Raw genomic sequence first — 22,886 nt, 5'->3', positions numbered from 1 at the left:
GAGCTGAGTATTGTGGGTGTGGAGCCAGGGTTCCCGTCTGCAGCGTCTAGGGATGCGTCCTATCCATCATGGACACATACCTCGTGTCTTGTGAGGTACGTGTGCGGAGATGGTGAATCGAAGCTGCTCCCGTGTCCACAGACGTGAGCGAGGGGGGGAGGAAGAGAAGAGGAGGAACACGTGGGTTCTGTGTCCTTGTCCGCATTTTAAAGGAGGAAGAGGACGGAGGGGCTGGGTGTTGGGGGAGCCTGAGGACAGAAACCAGCTCTCCGTACAGCCTGTCTCATGATAATTAGGACATCATGACTTTTTAGGCTGAGAAAATGTGAAAATACGTTTCCCTTTCCTCCGAGACACTCTGCAGCCACATTCGTGAGGGGCTGCAGCCCACCGCTGGCCAGATGTTTCAGGGACCTCTCTCCTGCCCTCGTGGCCTCCACCTGGGCAGCCCCCGGCCCCTTAAGGGGATACTCAGCTCAGGGCCCTAATGAGCTCCAGTCCCACCCCGAGACCTTCCCAAGCCTTCATTCCTCCTTCCCTCCCCGGGGAGCCTTCCCACTCCCTCCAGACGCCCACCCCATCCTGGTCCTGGTCAGAGGGTCTGCAGAATCACAGCTGGAGTCAACTCTGAGCTGTGGGATCAAACCTCTGTGGCAATAGGGAGGCCATGCCTATCTCTGGGGGATACTCTTTATGGAGCCCCATCCGAGGTCCGTGGGTTTGCCCCCAAGCCGGCCGAGCCTGTATCACTGGAGGGCAGACACCTGGCGTGTGCCGGCCCCTCACCCTGGACCCCTGTCTCCTGCCATTAATGCTTCCTGGACAGAAGGAGCTGCTCGTGGGGCCTGTAACTGGGCAGGGTGCCTGATATGCAGAGGTGGACGGTGTCCGTTCCAATTTCTGTTCTACTTCCAACTCAGGACGTGACCCTCTTTTGGAATGCTGATTTTTGGATTTTGCAGGTGGCTCTGCCCCAGATACAATTTCCTCTGACATTAAGAATACATTGAGAACCAAATACTTTTTTTTTAAAAGTATACTTAATAAGATCCATGCTTTTAAGAGAGACCACCACCACTTCTGGAACACAGCAAATGCAGAGGGCAGAAGGTGGCAAATACCTTTGTGGTTCGCAGTAAACTCACCCCAAACACGTGGCATTGGTACCATGTACCTGGCACTTCTTTTATCTAACACATATTGGGGGTTATGGGTATTTTTTGTACTTTGTGGGCAAAATATTTAAGAAGAATGATAGAGAGGAACCAACCTCCCAGTCTGCCTGGGTCTGAGGGGCCTCCTGGGTCTGGAACTTTCAGGGGCCAAAATTGGGCGGAGGGGGGGTCCCAAGTTACCCTCAGTGTGAAGGTAAGCCTGGCCATACCTGCACTTCCAAAAGTGGCTGTTTTGTTTCTTTTTTTTTTAATAGACTTTATTGTATTTTTTTTTGAGTTGCTTTACGTTTGTGGAAACACAGAGAAGAAAGTACAGAAAGTTCCCAGATATCTGTTTGACCACCCCTGCCCTCAAGCATCCTGCACAGGTGGGTCACAGCTGTTGCAAAGATGAGCCCATACTGATACACTATTATTGACTGAAGTCTACAGTTTCCATTAGGCTTCATCTTGGTGATGTATTTCCTGTGGGTTTGGATGCATGTATGATGACATGTATCCATCATTATAGTGTCATACAGAGCAGTTTCCCTGACCTAAAATCCTCTGTCTTCCTTCCTTCCATCTATCCCTCCCCCCAACCTGTGCCAGAAAGACAGGATCTTTCTCCTGTTTCCCCCAATTTTTAATTTTTGGAGAAACGTTTATTTTTCTAAATTGAGATGACATTCAAGACCCTAAAATTAACGATTCTAAAGTGGACAATCCAGGGAAATCCCTGGCGGTCCAGTGGTTAAGACTCTGCCATTCCACTGCAGGGGCTCTGGGTACGATCCCTGGCCGGGGAATCAAGATCCTGAAAGCCGCTGGGCAGCAGTGCCGAAAAATAAAAAATAAATAAAGTGGAGGATCCAGAGGCATTCAGAACACTCACGGTATGGGACAGCCACCACCTCTATCAAGTTCTGCAACATTCTCATTCCCCCAAATGGAGACCCCGTCCCCATGAGTTGTCCCTTCAGGTTTCCCGTCCTCCAGCCTCTGACAACCAGAGTTTAGCTGTTCCGGGTTCACACAGTGTTTTCATCATGAACGTGTGGGCAGAAAAGGCCGGAGGGAGAAAAGGAGGGACAGTGTGATTTCCTAAAACATCTTCTTATGCAAAACCCAACAGGAATCTCTGCTCTTATTAAATTCTGAAGCCCAGGAAGGGGTGGTGGTCGGGGACCCCTCTGAAGCTGAGGGAGTTTCCATAACGTTTGCTGAGGAGGGGTCTGTCAGGAGAGAGGAACGGCCCACAGCCCCAAGGCCATTCTGAGCAGTGGTCCCTGTGGGCAGTAATCCTGGCCGGACCTTGGACAGAAGAGGTGCCCACCTGGCTGCAGCACGCCTGTGTCCGGGAGCCGGACCTTTGTACACAGATGGCACCCCGTGGTTGCATTCCTGTTCGCCCTTTAGAACTGATTCCTATATATTTGTCCTGACTTGGTCCCTTCCTCACTTACTCCAGGTGAAGCATTATCAGCCTTTTTAAATTGTTTTCTCCTTGCACTGACAAGTCAAAAATCATGATTTGCAAATGTGACACACGGGCAAATATAAACATGAAGTTAGACCCAGGAAGCCAACGTCTTTCACGTTTATTTTAGGGTGATTGCTGGTCACCCCAGAACATTAAAAGCAAAATCTCTGAGCTCAGACCCAGTCTTAGTTTATGGGGGTGGGGGTTTTTCATTGATAGAGTGTAAATTGGCCAAGGGACTTAGAGCAGAAATATAAACCTGGTGTATTTTGACACAGACGCAGGTGTTCAGCCAGCCCTGGGCTTTGCGGCAGCTTCAGGCATCGGTGGAGTTTAAGAGGAAGGAAAAAAGACAGAAAACTCTGCCTTCCTACCACTTTCGTTACCTGGGCTGTCTTTTCATTTGTAGTTTTCCAGTAAGATGAAAACAGAACTCTATGCTTTTAAACATTAAACTCTCCCCTCGACCAAAAGAAACAGAATCTTCAGCAAAAGTCAGAGTGAAAAGAATCTACCAGCTCCCACACTCCCGGATCTGCTCAAAAATCGATGCAGAGTTGTGTCATCAAGAAGATGCTGCAGGAATCAGGTGGGTTACAGCGTCTTCCCTTGTATGGGTTCCAACTTTTGTTTTCTTTCATTGTTCCTCGGATGTGTGATTCGCGGTTTTATGTGGCCTCTGAGATGTTTTACAACTATCGGACACAAATAGATTAAAAAGTGTGTTTTTTAAAAACAAAAATGAACAATTCCATTCAAGGTCACCAGCACCTTTGTTCAGATCTCTTCAACCAACCTGTGGAATTACGGGGGGGGGAAATGCTAACTTAGCCTTGAATCCCATGACTTGTGTTTCTGTCTTTCATTGTTGGGGGGTCAGGTTTGGGAGTCTGGGCTTTGGTCCCTGAATGGATCCACTTTGGTTCCTGGGGCAGCGGGGAGGCACCTTGAGAAAAGCATCGAGTCTGCGTGACCCGTGGTTTTTGCTGCATTTGGGAGCCCCCGGTGGGGTCCTCACAGGAACAGCAGGATTTGCCCCCTCTGTGCCGGGAATACATCCCAGGAAACCCTTCTTGAGGCCATGCCTGTCCGAGATACCTTGTGTGTTTTCTGTGTTTTCCCTGGGCCGCCACCTTCCGGGCGAGTAGGTGCTACAGGACATCCGTTCACAGGGTCGCCTCTGCTCCCGGCACAATTCTGCACCCCTGGACTTGGAGGTACAGAGCTGACCATGCGGCCGGCCGAGCCACATGTCTGCAGCTGGTCAGGGACGGACACACCAGGGCTGGCATCCTTCCCAGTTCTGTGACCGGGGTTTAGGACAATTGGTGTCCTCATGATGTCCAGATGTGCGATGAGAGAGTACAGTCGCCTTTCTGAGGATTCTGGAGATGCTGGCTTCGCCCTCACAGACTCCGTTAGGAAACATCATACTACAAGCATGGAAAATCGTGCCAGGTACAACAACGGGACAGACGCCAGACTTGTGTGCGTTTCTGGACCTTGAGTAGCCAGGTGTCCACACCAGGTGGCGTGTTTTACGCTCCGTGGCTCAGAGGGGACTCGGCTTCATGGATGGCCTGGCAGTGCCCCCACCAGCTGGACACTTCTGAGGTGTCCAGCCATCTCCAGCTGAGGAGGGATGTCCTTCCTGGTGCGGGAATGTTCCTGAGCACCGGAGCCGGAAGAAGACAGTAGCCATCCATTTGTGGGTGAGTTTGTGGCTCCTGGGCCCCTGGAATTAAGAACTTTGAGGGAAAAGCCTAAAGTCGTTTTACAAAAGCAGACTGACACAGACGTTCATGGACCTAAACAGTAGTTCAGCTGCTGTTTTGCTTTTTCTGTACTGTGCTGATTTCAACTAAGAAAAACGATATAAAAGCAGAGGACATAATATTGAGCAGAGTTCCCTGTGCTCTACGGTAGGTCCTTGCTGGTCATCTACTTTATGTATAGTAGTGTGTGTATCTGTTAATCCCAAACTCCTAATTTATCCCCCCCCCATCTTCCGCTTTGGTAACCATCAGTTTGTTTTCTTTGTCTGTGAGTCTGTTTCTGTTTTGTAAAATTCATTTGTACCATTTCTTTTTTTTAAGATTCCACATATAAGTGATATCATATGATATCTGTCTTTCTCTGTCTGACTTACTTCTCTTAGTATGATCATCTCTAGGTCCATCCATGGTGCTGCAAATGCCATTATTTTATTGTGTACTCCAACATAAAATAAAAAGTTGAAAAACATAATTAAGAAAAAGGCTGAGGACACATGGAGATGAATCTACGGGGGCGTTTGATGTAAAATCGATGCATCGGCAGGTGGGGGGTCTGTGTGAAGGGAGAAACTTTGGCATTATTCATTGCTCTTAGTGTAAAGTAGAAGGAATTGCATCAGGAAGGCGTCTACTGAGTGTCTCGCAGCCCTAATGCATTTCTTACAGCTGAACCCGTGTGAGAGTCAATGCAAGCTCAGGGAACGTGGGGTTGGGTTGCCTGTCAGTTAAGGGCCACGGGGGGATGAGGAAGCCCATTTGAGTCCCTGGGAAGGTTGCTCTAGTGGCTGAATTGTGTCCCCTCCATAGAAAAAGACATGTTTACATCCTGACCCCTGGAAATTCAAAACAGGACCTTATATGGAAACAGGGTCTTTGCAGATGTGATGCAGTGAAGGGTCTGAGATGAGGTCCTCCTGGATGAGGGTGGCCTTACATCCAATGACAGGGTCTTTATAAGAGACAGAAGAGGAGAGGAACAGACACAGAGGAGAAGCCCCGGGAAGACAGAGGCAGAGATGGGAGGGATGCGGCCACAAGCCCAGGGACACCTGGAGCCCCCAGAAACTGGAAGAGGCAGGTAGGACCCTCCCCGGAGCCTCTGGAGGGAGCACGGCCCTGGGACACCTTGACCTCAGACGTCTGGTCTCCAGGTTGGGGGAGGATGGATTCGTATTATTTTCAGACACTTTGTGGCCATTGGTGAGTTTTAGCCCCAGGAAACTCATACAGAGGCACACAGACCAATCAAGTGTACACTTTCAGCACTGAAAACGCATACTTGTAAAATTAGAGAGTCACAGAAACTTAGCCTCCACGCCCAATCCAAAGCCAAGAGGGACACAACTGCGTGCTTTTGCAGATGTCAGTTGGCTGTGCTGGGCCAGGTCTTTGGTTGAATCACTGCTTTTCTTCTACTGGTCTTAGGGGTTCACACTTGGTGCTGGGATGTGGGTCTCCATTGTGCCTTCAGCCTCTCCCCCCACAGTGCCCCAGGTGAGCAGGACAAGCTGGGTGGGTACAACTCAGCAGATGATGGAGGCTCAGGTGCTTGGGCTCTGTACAGACAGAGACCCCATGTCACCATCGGGGCCATGGAGGGATGAGTCAAACATCCCACTGCACTGGGAGTTGATTGGTGGTTCAGTTCAGAAGAGGAGAAGGAGTTGGGAGAGATAAAGAGAGTTTTTAATGTGTAGACAAGCCTGTGAGTGCAATTTCCCTGACGGGGATCGTATGAAACACACAGTCCTTCAAATTAATTTTGCCACCAGACTATTCCACAGACATCTTTCCTCCCACTGCCTATGGGTCTACTGTATCCTTTTTAAAAAACTTAATTAATTTTTCGGGCTTCCCTGGTGGCTCAGTGGTTGAGAGTCCGCCTGCTGATGCAGGTTCGTGCCCCGGTCCGGGAAGATCCCACATGCCGCGGAGCAGCTGGGCCCGTGAGCCATGGCCGCTGAGCCTGCGTGTCCGGAGCCTGTGCTCCGCAATGGGAGAGGCCACAACAGTAAGAGGCCCTTGTAACACACACACACAAAAATTAATTAATTTTTAAAATGACACATAGTTCACACATAGTTCAATCTTTCATGTGTACATGTGTTTCATGTGTACGGTAAAGTGATTCAGTCATACATATACATGTATATATCCTTTTTCAGATTCTTTTCCATTATAGGTTATTACAAGATATTGAATATAGTTCCCTCTGCTATACAGTTGGTCCTTGTTGTTTATCTCTTTTATATATAGTAGTGTGTCTCTATTAACCCCAATCTCCTGATTTATCCCTCCCTCCCCTTTCCCCTTTGGTAACTGTAAGTTAGTTTTCTGTCAGTGCATATAGCCAGAAAAGATGAAGACTTTCATTTGAAAAGACACATGCACCCCTATATTCACAGCACCATTGTTCACAATAGCCAAGACATGGAAGCCACCTAAGTGTCCATCGACAGAAAAACAGATAAAGAAGATGTGGTACATGTATACAATGGGGTATTACTCAGCCATAAAAAAAGAATGAAATAATGCCATCTGCAGCAACATGGATGGACTTAGAGATGATCATACTAAGTGAAGCAAGTCAGACAGAGAAAGACAAATACCATATGATATCACTTATATGTGGAATCTAAAATATGAAATAAATGAACTTATTTACAAAACAGAAATACCGTATCTTTTTTGATAGCTGTGTAGAATTCCATGCCAGGAGCACACCACAAAGTTTAGCCCAATCCTCCATGGAAACAAAGTTACTTCTGATTTTCCAGCAGGGTCACCGGTGAGCCACAGACACCCTCGTCCATGGGCGTATGAAGTGCTCCCAGGGCGGGGGGTGCATCTGCAGAAGGAGAATCACAGAGACCCCCGGATCCAAGGGCAGAAGTGCTTTGACTCTTGACAGATTGGCCTTCCTGGGAGACTGTGCAGATTCCCGCTCTTATCAGCAGAGTGTTAAAGGTCAGTTCCCCAGACCCCACCAGCACCTGCACTGTCCCTGACAATCTGGTATCAGAATCAGTCTCTGCTCTTCTTATTTCCCAAATTGCGTTCCTGACTTGGATGGTGATCCAGCTTCTTTGTCACGGTTCTAACCAACAATTGCGTGTCTCATCTTCTGCTGCTTTTTGGGGCCTGATTATCTCTGTCTTAAAATGCAGGGAGTCTTTGTATATTTAGAAAATTAACAATTGGCTTCCATGTTTTACAAACAGTCTTCCCCCATGACTGATGGCCTTTTCATTTTGTTGTGGAGGCTTTTGCCTACAGAAGCATTTTTTCATATTTGAAATTTTTTTGAATTTTTATTCAACTAATTATACAAGTACTTATTTTACTAAGTCACATATTAATACCCTTCAAATCCTCTACAGTTTACCCTAGTAAGGTATACAAATATCATTAATGAATACACAATACCGTATTTTCTGTGGGCAAAATTATTTTTTTTAATTGAGAAGTATTCTTTTAAAACAATTTTTTATTGGAGTATAGTTGATTTACAATGTTGTGTTAGTTTCTGCTGTACAGCAAAGTGAATCTGTTATACATATACATAAATCCACTCTTTTTTAGCTTCTTTTCCTATATAGGTCACTACAGAGTATTGAGTAGAGTTCCCTGTGCTATACAGTAGGTCCTTATTAGTTATCTAGTTTATATATAGTAATGTGTATGTGTCAGTCCCAATCTCCCAGTTTATCCCACACCACACCCCCACCCCCATCCCCTGGTAACCGTAAGTTTGTTTTCTACATCAGAAATTCTACTTCTGTTTTGTAGATAAGTTTATTTGCATTTTTACATAGCTAATCATACCGACACTTCCCCTAATGGTTCCTGGCTTTTGGGCCATCTTGAAAAAGCCTTTCCAGCTCAAAGATAATAAAAACGTTCCTTTGTAAAAACAAACAAACAGAAAACATTCCTTTGTTTTTCCTGGTACTTCCCTGGTTTCGTCTTTTATGATTAATTCTTTCATCTGGAATTATTTTGGGGTAACAGCTGAGAGAACAATCCAGTCTTTTTCCCCCTCTAAATTTCTAGGCACATCCATTTATTAAATAATCTGTCTTCCTATGGAGCCCTGATTTATTCATTTATCATATAAAGTACTACATTCTTATGCCTATCTGGGTCCTTTTCTCTGTTTTTGCACCCAGCCTTAGTGCTTTCATTAACCCAGCCCTGTTCCTTTATACTTTCCTCACCCATGATGCGCTAGTCATTTATTTCTCTTATTTTGTCAGAAGGGTCCTGGCTAGGCGTGCTTGCATGTTTGATTCTACAGAAGACCTTTTGAATCACTTTTTCCACCTCAAAAAGATTTAATTTTCCTGGCGCTCTCATTGTGTTTCTAAATTATGTTAGGGAAACTAGATAGTGTCTTTTTTTATCCAGGGGGGTGACCCCTCTTTCCATGTCTTTTTGCTTTTTTTGTGAGTGGGAACCATCTGCAAACTAGAAATGCCATGGCCGGGCTGCAGTCTGCAGAGGGAGGTTGTTGTGGGCTGGGGTGCGTCTGCTGGTTAAAGCCCCGGTGGTCCTATTTCACACAGGTTGCCACTGACCTGGTCACCTCAGGCTGAGAGCTACGGGCTTACCCCACCTGGAGACGTCACACAGCTTGAAACTGCTGCTTTCCATGGTTTGCTTCCGATGGGAATTTTGAACAGAGGATCCCATTTTTATCCCACCCGATACATCCACCTTCTCCTTCTAAGTTTACAGGGAAGACAGCCTGAATCAGCCACCAAAGGGTCAGGTCCACAAAGCCTAAACCAGCATACAACAAGCATGCACAGCCATCAACATAAACGGAAGAGGCTTCTGGGGTTTCCTTCGGGACCTTGCTAAAATGAAAATCATAAACCGAGACCCCAAACCACCCCGGCTTTGCAAGTCCAAATGCTTCATGGCCCAAACTCTCGACAACTGTCGTCTGTTGAAAACATTCCTGGGACATTTCATCGTTCGGTTGTGATGCAGAGCCAGAACACTTTGCTCTACAGATAATGTTCTAGTTACACGTGTGTGTGTGTTTGTTTTAATAATAAAATGATCAGCTCCACGGGAATTAGTAAAAAATGCACATCAGGGGAAGAGACTCATTCAAAACTCAAAAATACGTACGGATGCCCTTATTTTAGGACATCATTTATACTGGAGAAAGATCATCTAAAAAGAATTCTTTTTTTCTCTTTTCAATGCCTTGCCACAATCCTTCATGCAACAACCCGTCTTCCTCTGCAGATTGCATATATTCATTTTAATCTACAAGCATTCCTAAAAGTCTTATATATCCCGGGTCCACCCGGCACTGAGTGAAAGATTGAAACAGACAGGTTCCAGGAAGCATGTGCAATATTTTTAGCTGCTGTAACCAAATGTGTAACCATCTATGGAACCGATAGAATGTAACAAATATGGCAGAATCAATACGTTCTAATAGGGTGTAAATGGGTCACCGCAAAGACGCTGAGAGGTAGCCGGTGGGGCCTGGGATCCTCAGCATCCTTGTCTCCCCGCACCGTGGGTCGCTGACCTCTAATCAGGGCCCCGCCACCCATCCCACCCTTTGGCAGCCGCTAAGGACCTGATTATCTATAAATTTATGGGGATCCGCAGGAACTGGCCTTCCCCTCCTGATAATGTTTTCTGACACATTTCAGGAGACGTGGCTGATGTGCGAGCATTATGTACGTGGGACTGGCTGTATACAGGCAATGCGCCGGCCGGCGGTGGTCCACCGGAGACCTCTGGCTACCGAGAAGCACGCCAGGAAATCAGTTTCCATGGCAACATGCCCCACAGCTGTAGTTAGACTAGGAAAAATAGTTTTATGATTATTTCAATGAAGTTTTTTTTTTCCCCCGGACCTTTTTGTTTCTGAACTCAATCGTGTGAGTTTTTCATAGAGTCCTCTCTAAATGCAATATGTGTGTGTGTGTGTGTGTGTGTGTGTGTGTGTGTGTGTGTAGATGTAATTTCTGTATGGAGATAAAACCTAAACTGCTGCCTGAAAAGCTTGCCTGGTTGAGCATGAAGCCAGGATTGGGAGGAAGAGGGTGATAGTTCCTTTCAGGGTCAAGCAGGTCATGGGGGAGGATTTAAAGACAGGGTGGGTTTTTGCCCTAAAAGCTGCAGACCCTCTTCCTCCTGTTTCCCCACAGGATGGAGAGATCTCGGCAGGTGCCTGGTGCCTAGGATCTTCAGCCCTTTGCCCCCCCACCCCCGCCTGTCCACCATGCCCTAGAAATAGGACAAAGACCCGTCAGGGTTTGAGTGAGGAAACCAGGGCTGGCCCGTCGTGATCATTCATTGCCTCTCTTGCTGAGAGCTTGCTCGCTGGGGGAAAGAAAAAACAACAAGAAAACACCTGTCTGACATGAGCATGGAATTCATTAGCAATGCCGATCACCTATAACAGGACCGGTGGTGACAGGCAATTTTGAGCCTTGATTTTTTTTCCCTCCCAATCCCTCTGCCAAGGGTCCTGTCTGTGCCTCCCCATTTGTACCAAACTGGAGATATTTTGAAAATGGTCACGCCTCAGCAAACTGCCCTGTGCCGTTGAAAATGGGATCGGGAGGGAGATGACTCTCAAGTCCCAGGGGATTGCAATGATCTAGGGGCTGGGAGGGATGTTCAGAGGGTGGCCTGGGACACCGAGCCCTGAATTCCTGTGCTGCTCGCCTTGGAATGGATGCACGCCTTCACGGACACATGAAGTACTGACTGAGTCTCCTTCCACTGAAGGAATAACTTGCCCCCGTCACCCTTAGCCACCCCCCATGGCTACCCTTAAAAACTCTAGCTATTGCACATTTGCAAATGGTTTAAATAGTTCTACGGATAATGGGGGCGTGCAGATGCTGGCTGAACCGCCACTAAGGAGAACATGAATTTGTACAAATTTGGAGAAAGTCTTTTGGCAGTGTCAACAAACGCTCTTAAAAAGGTTCTACATTCGATACAATGATTTCATATCTAGGACTCTGCCCTAAAAAAAAGTCTGGAGCAGGAAACAGAGAATTCAGAAAAAGACCCATTTGGAAATCTACTCTGTTAAGCAAGCATAGCATTAGTAATCGTTGGGGAAAGTGTAGACTATTCAATTCATGGTGCTGTTTTTTTTGTCCGATTATTTGTGGGGTGGAGAAGTGGATTAAATCAAGTCAGAGCCTTACTTTATTTTTTTTTCTCTTTTTAAAAAATGTTTAAATTTATTTTTGGCTGTGTTGGGTCTTCGTTGCTGCACGCGGGCTTTCTCTAGTTGCGGCGAGCGGGGGCTACTCTTCGTTGCGGTGTGCGGGCTTTTCATCACAGTGGCTTCTCTTGTTGTGGAGCACGGACTCTAGCCTTGCGGGCTTCATTAGTTGCAGTGTGCGGGCTCAGTAGTTGTGGCACGTGGGCTCAGTAGTTGTGGCTCACGGGCTCTAGAGCACAGGCTCAGTAGTTGTGGCACGTGGGCTTCAGTAGTTGTGGCTCTCAGGCTCTAGAGTGCAGGCACAGTAGTTGTGGTGCACAGGCTTAGTTGCTCCGCGGCATGTGGGATCTTCCCAGACCAGGGCTTGAACCCATGTCCGGCCGATTCTTAACCACGGCACCACCAGGGAAGTCCCCAGAGCCTTGTTTTAAGTCACACACAAAAATTCCACTGGAATACAAATCTAAATGTAGACAAACCCACATAACTACTCGATGGGGATCCTAGAAAACGTCTTCATAATTTTTGAGTTGAAAAGCCCTTTCTTAGTGACCAAGAAGAATGACAGATTTGAGTATAGAAAATGGTTAAAAATATCACACACACCCCAGTATAAACAAGATAAACAAGATAAAACAAGCAACACACAGAGAGTAAACATTAGCATTACATAAAAGAGCGTTGGCTAATAACCATCATATATAAAGAGTGTGTGCAAAGCAATAAGAAGCCAAATGACTCCATGCAAAAGTGGGTAAAGGAGCTCGTTCATTTATTTCACAAATATTTTTTGAGCATCTATTCTGCTAAGTAACCAAGTTGGGGAAGCCCAGAACTCAGTCATGTAAGAACAGCGACAGAGCCACCCATTGCCTGGGTGGCTGTCTCCCCTGCATGTGGTTTATCCTGTGTCAGAATATCTTCCCATTTTCCTCCTTTTTTCATCTGCTCTTTAGCAAAAATTCATATGGTTGCTGTAATATCTGTGTTTTCAGAGGTAGATACTATAGCCTTTGCTCTGAAGGTAAAATGCACTTGCTGTATGTTTTGTTTTCTTAGCAGAGGACTTTCTGTAAACCCTTTTTGGTGGAGAAAACCAGTCCTGTGTTGCGTGGTTCCATATGTGGCCATGTGTGCAATGCTGTTGTCCCTCCAGCTCCCCAGAACCGAAGTTTGGGTCATTAGTCCAAGACAAGTGTCCTGTGAGATCTCCCCAACATTAGCACTGTCCTAAACCCTGGAGAATGTCCACACTGACAAGTTCAATGACCCGTCCGTTGTACACAGGATTGTGCTTTTTCACTAGATTCAGGGCCTCAGAAATATCTGGGGCTCAGTTTCCTTGGAAAAGTGCGAAGGATCGTATTTTTTCTATGAATCCATCGAGCTCTCAGATTGCTTCTCTGGTTCATAGTTTAAAGATGCCTTTGGCAAAATCCCAAATGAACAGATGCAGAAAAATATTAGGAAACTAAAGCTTGTAGTTTTTGCAAGTTCCCATAGCAATCCTATGTGGAAATGACCATAATGGTGAAAACTCCAAACAAAGACATTTTGTTCCCAATTAAAAAATTATTTATATATATATATAGTTATTATATTTTACTATACTTATAAATTATTATATGTAAATAAATTTGAAAAGATGCTGGGATTATAAAGATAAAGAGTTCTTGGAATGTAAACCAATTCTTTTTTTTTTTTTTCTTTTTGCCTGTGCCACATAGCACCTTAGTTCCCCAACCAGGGATCAAACCCGTGCCACCTGCAGTGGAAGCATGGAGTCTTAACCACTGGACTGCCAGGGAAGTCCCAATGTAAACCAATTCTTGGAGGCCGGTTTCAGAACTGGCCCTTTCTTTTTCCTCCCCTGGACACGCTTTGTTTCTTATTCACCTGGCTTTCCTTGTAAGATTTGAATCCCTTTATTCTTTAAGTTCTATTTGTATTCTGGGTCTTCCTAGTTTCAGCCCCTCTTCAGGGCCGATAAACTGCAAAATAGGGAGACTCTCTTTCTTCTTTCACCCAGAACAGTGTCCCCACAATTGCTTTCTAAAGATGGAGAAACGGGGGCCCTATTTCTGGGAGCACCAGAGATACATTTCGCAGTGGACGGAGTGATACTGATGATTTTCCTGAAAGGTGCCTTCTGTTCTTTTGCCTCCTATCAGAATCCTGGTCCCAGGAGGCAAAGATTAAGTTGCTTCATTTTGTCCTGAGAAAACGACCCTCATGCTCTCGAAGATAAAACACAGGAGCATTTGGGGGAAGATCGGTCCCTGTGGAACACGTGTCTCTCCCTCACCAGCCCCACCCGGGAAGCCCATTTGAAATCTCTCCTGTGACTCACATGCCGGAGTGAGAACTAGTTAATTGTCCCCCAGCGGACTGGAGGCTCACCGGGAATTACGGCTCATTGGGATTTCATCGGAATTGTAAACCCGTCTGGATGGCCAAAGAGGTGACTCCCCAGAGACCACAGGTCAAGAAAAATACACGCAGGACAGAAAAACTGTGTTGTCATTTCCCCATTGTACAAGCACAGAGGGGCTCGTCTCCAAGGAGTCCCTGACACACCCTAGCCTTGTGCAGGGTGGCGGGCATTTGACTCTGTAAAGTGTGCTGTAGAAAATACTCAGAAAGAGTTAAATGATGAAATAAAGAAGAAGGCGTGCAGAAGAGGGTCATGAAAACCCGAAATGCTAGAGGCAGTGGGTGCCCCTTCCTTGGACTCTGCATATGTTCTGCGGATCTGACAGAGATTCGGTTCAATTCCCTCCAGGGCAGAGGGTAAGCCAAATTTCTGCAACTCTACCATTTTAATTGATAGATGGAGCTTTGTTGCAGATGATAGAATAAGGCCAAATGTGATTCACTGTAGTGCTTGTCTGAACGCCGGGGATTTCTCTGTGTTCTCCTAAATTAAGAGGGGAAAGTAAGACTACATAGGATATGATGCCATTCGTATGGAATTTCCAGAATAGGCAAATCTGCAGGGACAGAGAGTGGAATCGTGGTTGATTAGGACTGGGGGTGGGGGAGTTGGGGAAGGGTGGGCAGGAACAGGGGAATCAGAGGTGGCTGCTAAAAGCATGGGATTTCTTTTGAGGTGGTGAGAATGTTCTAACATCGAGTGTGGGTACAGACGATCTTATTTACAAAGCGGAAATAGAGGCACTAACGTACAGAACAAACGTATGTATACCAAGGGGGAAAGGGGAGGTCGGATAAATTGGGAGATTGGGATTGACATATATACACTATTGATACTATGTATAAAATAGATAACTAATGAGAACCTACTGTCTAGCACAGGGAACTCTACGCAGTCCTCTGTAGTGACCTAAATGGGAAGGAAATCCAAAAAAAGAGTGGATATATGTATGGCTGATTCGCTTTGCCATACAGTGGAAACTAACACAACATTGTAAAGCAACTATACTCCAATAAAAATTAAAAATAAAATAAAACTGAGGGTGATGACTGTTGTACAGGTCTGTAAATGTCCTAAAATCCATAGAATTGTCCTTTCAAATGGGTGAATTGTATGCCACATGAAGGATCCCCCAATAAAGCGATTTTATAAAGAGAGAGAGACCATGGAATGCAAATCATAAATCTAAGCCATTTACAAAAATTTTAAGAGAGGTGAGGTTCAAACGATGTGGACAAAGTCGTGAAAGAATAAACAGGAAATCTCCACCTGCTATCTTTTCTCAGGTACATACATCCACGTGCCACATTTTGCGTGGGGCTCACCATGCTCAATATGGCAGGCGTGCAGGGGTCCCCAGTGGTTTTCAAAGCTCTTGGGTTACTTTGCTGGATACTTGTGGCCAAGAAGGGGGGTCTCTGAGGATTGACTTCCTCAAAATGTGCTTCTCTCACCCCCCACACCGTGTCCAATCCCATTTTCTTATTCACCTGGCATGAAATTTTAACTGCTGTCAGAATGACTCATGGATGGACATCATATCCAGATTTTGTTGTTGCTGGTGTTTTTTAAAAAACTAATTATAACTGTTAGCTACCCACCCCCAACCCCGATGGACTCAAAGCCAGGTGCTAATGAGAAATTCTGATCCCCCCCCCTTTTTTTTCTGTTGGTGAAACCCATGGGACAGTACAATTTGCCTTCAAAAGTAAGAAACATAGAAGAGTGGACAGAACCATTCTACCGAAAATGCTTTGCTATTATACGGTTGGGAATAGTCACAAAATGTTCCTAGAATAAAGTCCTAAAAATGTCGGGTGTGTGGAACCATTATACCGACCTCACCCACTCAAAGACACACCTGCAGTGGACGCGTCCGGAATCTGGAAGATCTGAATTACGCATGTACCGTTTCCCTCATGTGCTCTCCAAGAAACAGCCTAAAAATAAAAATGTTGCTGTTTAGACAAAATGAAGAAAGTGAAAATTTTGATTTAGGGGGAAACTATGTGGAGTCTAAGAAAAGAGTACCTTTTCCGGACTTTAGTGCCCTTTGATATTTGTAATGATTTTGTGGCTTATGGGCAAAGGTGGGCACACACAGTCCACGTTGGGAGGTATTGGAATGGCTTTGTGTAGATGTGATTAAGACACTCTGTTATCTGGGCTTTTAAAAAAATCTGGTTTGGGGTTTCAATTTTACCACCAAAGTCATTGATAATCCTTGTATACTTCAGTCCTGATAACTAATTCTCACTGTGAATTTATCCTTCAATAAGCGTGTCTTTATGCTCTTGTTTTACTTTAAATTTTTTCAGATTGTCAGCCTAAAGATAATGAGAGGTGTGTACCAGCAGAGGGTGGCTTAGGAGGGAAAGCCCCGAACCCTCTTGGAAGAACATTTCTAAAGGGACTGCAGAAACAGACTCACAGACAGAGAGAACAGACTTGCGGTTGCCAAAGGGAAGCGGGGAGGGAGAGGAACAGATTGGGAGTTTGGGGTGGTAGATGCAAACTATTATATATAGGATGGATAAACAACAAGGACCTACTGTAGAGCACAGGGAACTCTATTGAATGTCCTATGATAAACCATAATGGAAAAGAATGTACATATGTGTATAACGGAATCACTTTGCTGTACAGCAGAAATTAACACAACACTGTAAATCAACTATACTTCAATTAAAAAAAATAAAATAATAGAAACACATTCTCCCTCATGGAAAAAAAAATAAAGGGACTGCAGGTGGACCAGAAGGTCTGTGGCTTCTTACAGACAGTGCCAGTCGCAGAAATCCTTGTTACAAAAACCAAAGGGAGATGCCTAATGGAAGAGTTTTCTCATCTTTAGATGGCGTTTTCAAAGTTGATTCCCCAAAACTTCCTTGGCATCAGGGAAGGATTCTGAGACTGGGATGGAAAAAGTTGATGGCAGCATCAGGTAAACTACGTAAAACTTACACAGAGAGGAGGTTAATGGTATGATACCAAGTAAAAATATAAACCAGGAACAATCTCACCGTCTGTGACGGGCTGAACTGTGTCCGCATAAAATTCGCATGTTGAAGCCCTGACCCCCAGAACCTCAAGACGGGGCTGCATTTGGAGACGGGGTCTTTAAAGAGGGGATGAAGGTGAAATGAGGTCACTAGGATACGGCCTGATCCCATAGGACTTGTGTCCTTATAAGACGAGGAGATCAGGACACAGACACACACAGAGGGACAACCATGTGAGGACACAAGGAGGAGACGGCCGTCTACACACCCAGGAGAGAGGCCTCGGGAGGGACCAGCCCTGCCCACACCTGGATCTCAGACTCTAGCCTCCAGGATTGTGGGAAATCACTGTCTGATGTTTAAGCCCCCTGGTCTTGGGATATTTTGTTATGGCAGCTGAGCTGACTAAGACGAGTACTCAGGCTGGGTGAATATTGAAGCCCTTTTAGGGCTCCTGTAACAAAGTACCACTGACAGGGTGACACCAACAGAAATGTATCTTCTCACTGTCCTGGAGGCCAGAAGTCTGAGGTCAAAATGTTGGCAGGATTGGTTCCTCCTGGGGGGTCTAGGGGAAGATCTGCTCTGTGTCTCTCCCTTGGTTTTTGGTGTTTTTCTGGCAATCCTTGGTGTGCCTTGGTTTGTATGCATCACCCAGACCTCCGCCTTCAAGTTCATGTGACTTTGCTGTGTGCTCCATCCCATAAGAAGACAGACGCCCTCTTTTTTTTTTAATTATGAAGGAAAATGTAATGCTTAAAAACTAGAGAGCTACGCATTAGCCTAATGTGTAATCAAGTGGTAAATTATGTTTCTTTCTTCCTTTAGGACTTTTTTGAACTGTGTCATTTACCACTGAAAAGATACTAAATTTCCTCAAATTTAAGATACTACCAGATGCAAGAAATACCATTATGTTATGCACCATTAATAAAGAAAACAATCTCTAGTTAAGCTATATCATATCATTGACAGAAAGATGCACCCTGCTTCAGAGGAGAGACATCCTCTTTCTTTCTGAAAATTCCCATTTAATCATTTGCCCAGAAGTAGTCCTTTGAAGCCCAATGCTCTGTCCTGCTAGGCAGCAAGTAGCTCGCACCATGCGGAGAAGCTCCCCGTCCCCCTTTTCTAATGGTGCCCCTTTAGCTACACAGTCCGCCAGGGTCCTTCAAAGCTCTCACGGCATTGTGAGCCTGGCAGCACCTTCTTTCTTACAACCAGGCAATGAAGAACCTCATCAAAAATGGGTTACTTGTTCGGAAAGGATGGTCACCATCCTTTTGCCTCAGTGGCACACACTTCCCTGGGTCGTCACGAGAAGTTCACGGAATACTCACGGAGGAGAGGAGAAGGGTGTCCACCCAGCAGCCCACGCCTTGCAGCCCACAAGGTGCCCAGCCTTCAGACACCCCCCTGCCCCTCCTTTGTTCAAGCCACATCCTCGGAGAAGAGATTACAGCTCGGTTTCCAGACTCGCAGCCCCTTCTGTCCCCCGCGGCCTCTGACTCTGTATTTCCTTTAATTTGGGTAAATGGGTATTGGCTGAGGGTCAGCATAGATTTTCCAGTTATTTAAATAATGTTTCACATGATTTCCCTGGGATCATTAGTTAAATTCTCCAACTGTCGAGGGGCATGGTTCAAACACCAAAGTCGACAGGCGGAGTTACAAGCCCCGCCTGATGCTGTGTCTCTTTCCTTCCCACGCATCACCCCTCAAACGTTTGGGGGTGTCCCACGGAGGGAGCTTAGGAGATTGGCTTCGTGCAAATGGATTTTAAATGTTACAGATGTTCCCAGCGCTGAAAGGAGCTGGGGCATGGAACCGAGGGGGATAAAAAATGACAGATTAACGATCTGTTCTATTTTTGCCTCATTTACAATATTTTCCCCCAAAAGGCTGTAAGCTGGTTAAATTGAACTAGTTTTTTAAATGGCAGCTGCGTCTAGAGGCTCTGCCAGGGGAGTCAACGCAGTGTCTGCTGCTGGAGCTTGAGGCGGGGTCTTTGCATGTTTTCAGGGGGACCTTTGCCCTCCGTGCTGGGGAATTCTCTGAAAACAGCCGGTTGGGTGGACCCACCCAGAAGGGTAGCTGTGGACCCATTACGTTGGCCTGGCCCCGGTGGCCCCTCCTTAATGGATAAAACGGCCTTGTCCATAGCGAGCCCCTCCTCGCATCCAGGACCAAAGAGCCACCTTCAGAGAAAACCATGCATCTATCTGACAGGCACTAGTTTGGGTGCTTATGTGTGCGCAGGTTTTCAAATCCATAAAGGAAGCCTGTTTCCAAAATATTCATACACGTTTCTATCTACCCACTTTTAAAAGTCAGGCGTGAAGCATGTTTTAAAAACGAGCACGGTTAACATTATTTCATGCTTGTGCACCTCACTTAGATGACAATCTCTCTTCTTTGAGTTCACATCTACTTTGAACAGCCCTCAAGATGGGCTGGATGTTCTTTTCCTGACGGCATCCTCGTTTTTTCCGGGAGACACGCTGCCACTGTCAGTCTGGATGAATTAAGTGTAAACCCCTCGGTGTTTATAAAGTCTGGGGCTGCTCCCTGCTTCCGCTGGGATGCACAAGTATGTCCCTTTGAGAAGAATTTTCAAACATGCGCTCGAAGTGTCACGATCCTTTCTGATTTCACTCATTATGAGTTTTAATATTTTTCTGTTAAGGGGAACGGTGTAGAAGATTCCAGTGTGTACCGTGTACGGAATATTCACGCCACTTCAAGAGCTAGAAAAGCAAACCCTCGGATAACCTGTGAGCAGCTCAGGACTGAGGGAGACCGTCCGGCAATGCCCAAGTGAAGTATCTTTAGAGACGCCTCAGTAGTCAGGATGCCCTAAGAGAACTGTCCTCTGGGCTGAAGTATATTATGCACTGTGACTGTGGTTCTGTATGGGTCCTGGGACGGCTGAGGGTTGTGTCCGGCTTTGGGAAAACACCCTCAGAAGTTTCTTTCAGGCGACTCTTTTCCCAGTGGCCGCCCCCTTGTCAGACATCCGAAAAGCCAGACGGCGTTGGTGACCTGGGTAGTTTGATGGATGTCCGAGGGTAGCCATCCACACCCCACACGGTCCAGGAGTCCCTTATCTCCAGACTGGATGATGCCACCGAGGGGGAACATTTATGTCGTGAAGGCGTCACCCGGAACTGTCACTTAGGGTGTTGCCAAGGTGCCTGGGAATCAGGTCCGTTGGAAGCACATCTGCCAAAGACTCATGAAATGAAGAGAGAAAATTAGAGCAATTATCCGTCTTAACGAGGCCCCATCACTTGTGTTGTCATTCACGAAGTACAAAATATGCAGCCTGGATTTTCCGCCTGTGGCATTTCCTTAAACAGAATTTCACAGCCAAACAAAAATAGATCCCAATGAAAAGGATTGTTTGGGAAGTTTTCAGTGTGGGAGGCTTCAGAAAAGAGGTGGAGGGAGAGTACGGGCGTCGTTTCAACTGTCTCTGTGCTCCCTTGTTTTCCCAGCCCCGTCAGAAGCAGTTTATCTATGGAAAGCCGTGCTTCTTGCAGATGGCCAGCTGGGGTCTGCACTGCGTGGTCTCAGCCACACATGTCTGCACACCACCCAGGAGAATCCTGGGCTTGGAGAGTGTTTGGGGAAACACAGGGTTGTTTTTGGACAAGCAGAAGGTCGTACCTTCAACAGACAGACACACAACCCAGTGCTCTTCCGTGGTGCCTGTTCTGATGTGAGCCTCCCAGAGCATTTTTCTTATTTCCACACCCGCTCTCAACCCTCCCGCCCCCCCGGCAGGTTGGCAGCAGGTATGCCCGGGAGCCACGGAGGAAGGGAGAAGGCCGATCTGTATTCCAGGCTGGTTCTGTCTCTCCTGGGTGTGTCTCTCTAACTCAAGGTACTAAGCTAGCTCGAGCTTCATGTTTCTCTTCTGTAAAGTGAGAATAATGATACCTATCATTTGAGGTTGTTCTGAGGAACTGAGCTAATGTATAAAAAGGAGAGTGCCCGAGATGCAGGAAGTGCTCAAGGAAGTATTGATACTGTTACTTCTGATTCTAATGATGAGCCTGCCTTGCGCCCGGGGGGGCAGGCTGTGTGCAAGAATGACTCTGGATGGGGGCGGTGGGGGCAGATTAGCCCCTCCCAGGGGACATGTGGTGATGTCTGGAGATTTTGTTGGTTGTCACTACTTGGGAGAAAGCTCCTGGCACCTGGTGGGTGGAGACCAGGGAAGTTGCTCCACAGCCCGCAGTGCCCAGGACACCCCACATCAGAGGGTCATCCAGTCCCAGATGCCGGTAGTGCTGAGGTTGAGAAACCCTGACCCAGCATGAGAGACTCTGTCTAATTATCTAGCTCGCTAGCTATCTGTCTATCAGCTATCTATCTCTCTACCTATCATTAATCTATCCCTCTATCACATTTATCTATCATCTATCTAAGTCAACTTGGGCTGCTATAACAAAACACCCCTGACGGCGCAGCTTAAGCAACAGACATTTACGTCTCACAGTCCTGGAGGCTGCAAGTCTAAGATCACATTGTGGGCAGATTAGCTCCTGATGAAGCTCTCTTCCTGGCTTATAGACTGCAGCCTTCTCACTGTGTCCTCACACGGTGGAGGCCCCCCACCCTCGTGACCTCACCTAAACGTGATTATCTCCTAAAAGCCGCACTTCCTAGTACTATGGCCGTGGGGCTTAGGGCTACGACAAGTGAATTTGAATTTGGAGGGGGAAATAATTCAGTGCATAGCTTGTTTTATCTATCTATCTATCTGTCTGTCTATCTATCTAATCTTCATGGATCCATCTGCCTGCTTACCCATCCATCTGTCTGTCCATTTATTATCTATCTATCTATCTATCTATTTTTCTGTTTCTGCAAGTGGTCCAAAACCAGGGATGATTCTGCCCATCCTCAGGGGACCATTGACAGTGTCTGGAGACATTTTTGTTTGTCCCAATTAAAGAGAGGGAATGGGTGCTCCAGACATCTGGGGGTCGGAGACCAGGGAAGCTGCAAACATCCCATGATGCGCAGGACGCCCCACTCCCTCCAGAGTCATGTGACCTTGAATGTCAGCAGCGCAGAGGTGGAGAAACTCCATTGAGCCTAGTGATGGCTTCAGTTGAAACACTGAAAGCTTAAGCAGGACCACTATTGTGTCGTGGTTCTTTGTCAGGAAAGGGCCCCCTGACCGAAGGTTGGTGTGGAAGAAAGAAGTCCAGGTGGAATTTCACTCAGCAACGGATGTGGCCGTTGGTAGTGCCCAGGGGGTGTGTCTTGTCCCTGTGGGACTGGGCTTGTCGAAGACCCTGAAAGGTTTCACCTCAATTAAAAAACAAAAGCCGTTGGAAGGAATTTGGAAATGGCTCAGGAAAAGCACAGGCGGGTCTTCCGGAACATGGTGAAATTTGATTTGGGGAGATGGTTCTGTGAACGCAATAAATTGAAAGAGTTCACTGAAACTCACAACTTCTCAAACGCCACTGATTCAACAGGAAACCTAAAGCCCTATTGTCCCTCAGCTGCTGCAGCCACTCTGCTGATCACAGATTATGACCTTCAGGGTGATTTGCTGGTGGATTTAAAAATAGGAGGCAGATCAGCTCCCATCCTATGCCTCCAAAGCACCTGCTGCTTGTAGCACAAGCCTCTTCTGAGTTAACTACACCATTGGTCAAGGGGCAAACAGCAGGATGGTTGGGCAGACACAGTAGTCCAAAGCAAGGGTGAGGATCCTTTTGTGAATAGAGTTATGATTCACAAAGTGTAGTTTTGAGAGTCCCTTAAAACTTTCCCAAGGAGGCACTGATTGCTGTTCCCTG

Source organism: Mesoplodon densirostris, chromosome X, assembly GCF_025265405.1.
Source record: "Mesoplodon densirostris isolate mMesDen1 chromosome X, mMesDen1 primary haplotype, whole genome shotgun sequence".
Lineage (NCBI taxonomy): Eukaryota > Metazoa > Chordata > Mammalia > Artiodactyla > Ziphiidae > Mesoplodon > Mesoplodon densirostris.
The sequence above is the reverse complement of the archived record's forward strand: the minus strand, read 5'-3'. Positions refer to the sequence as shown.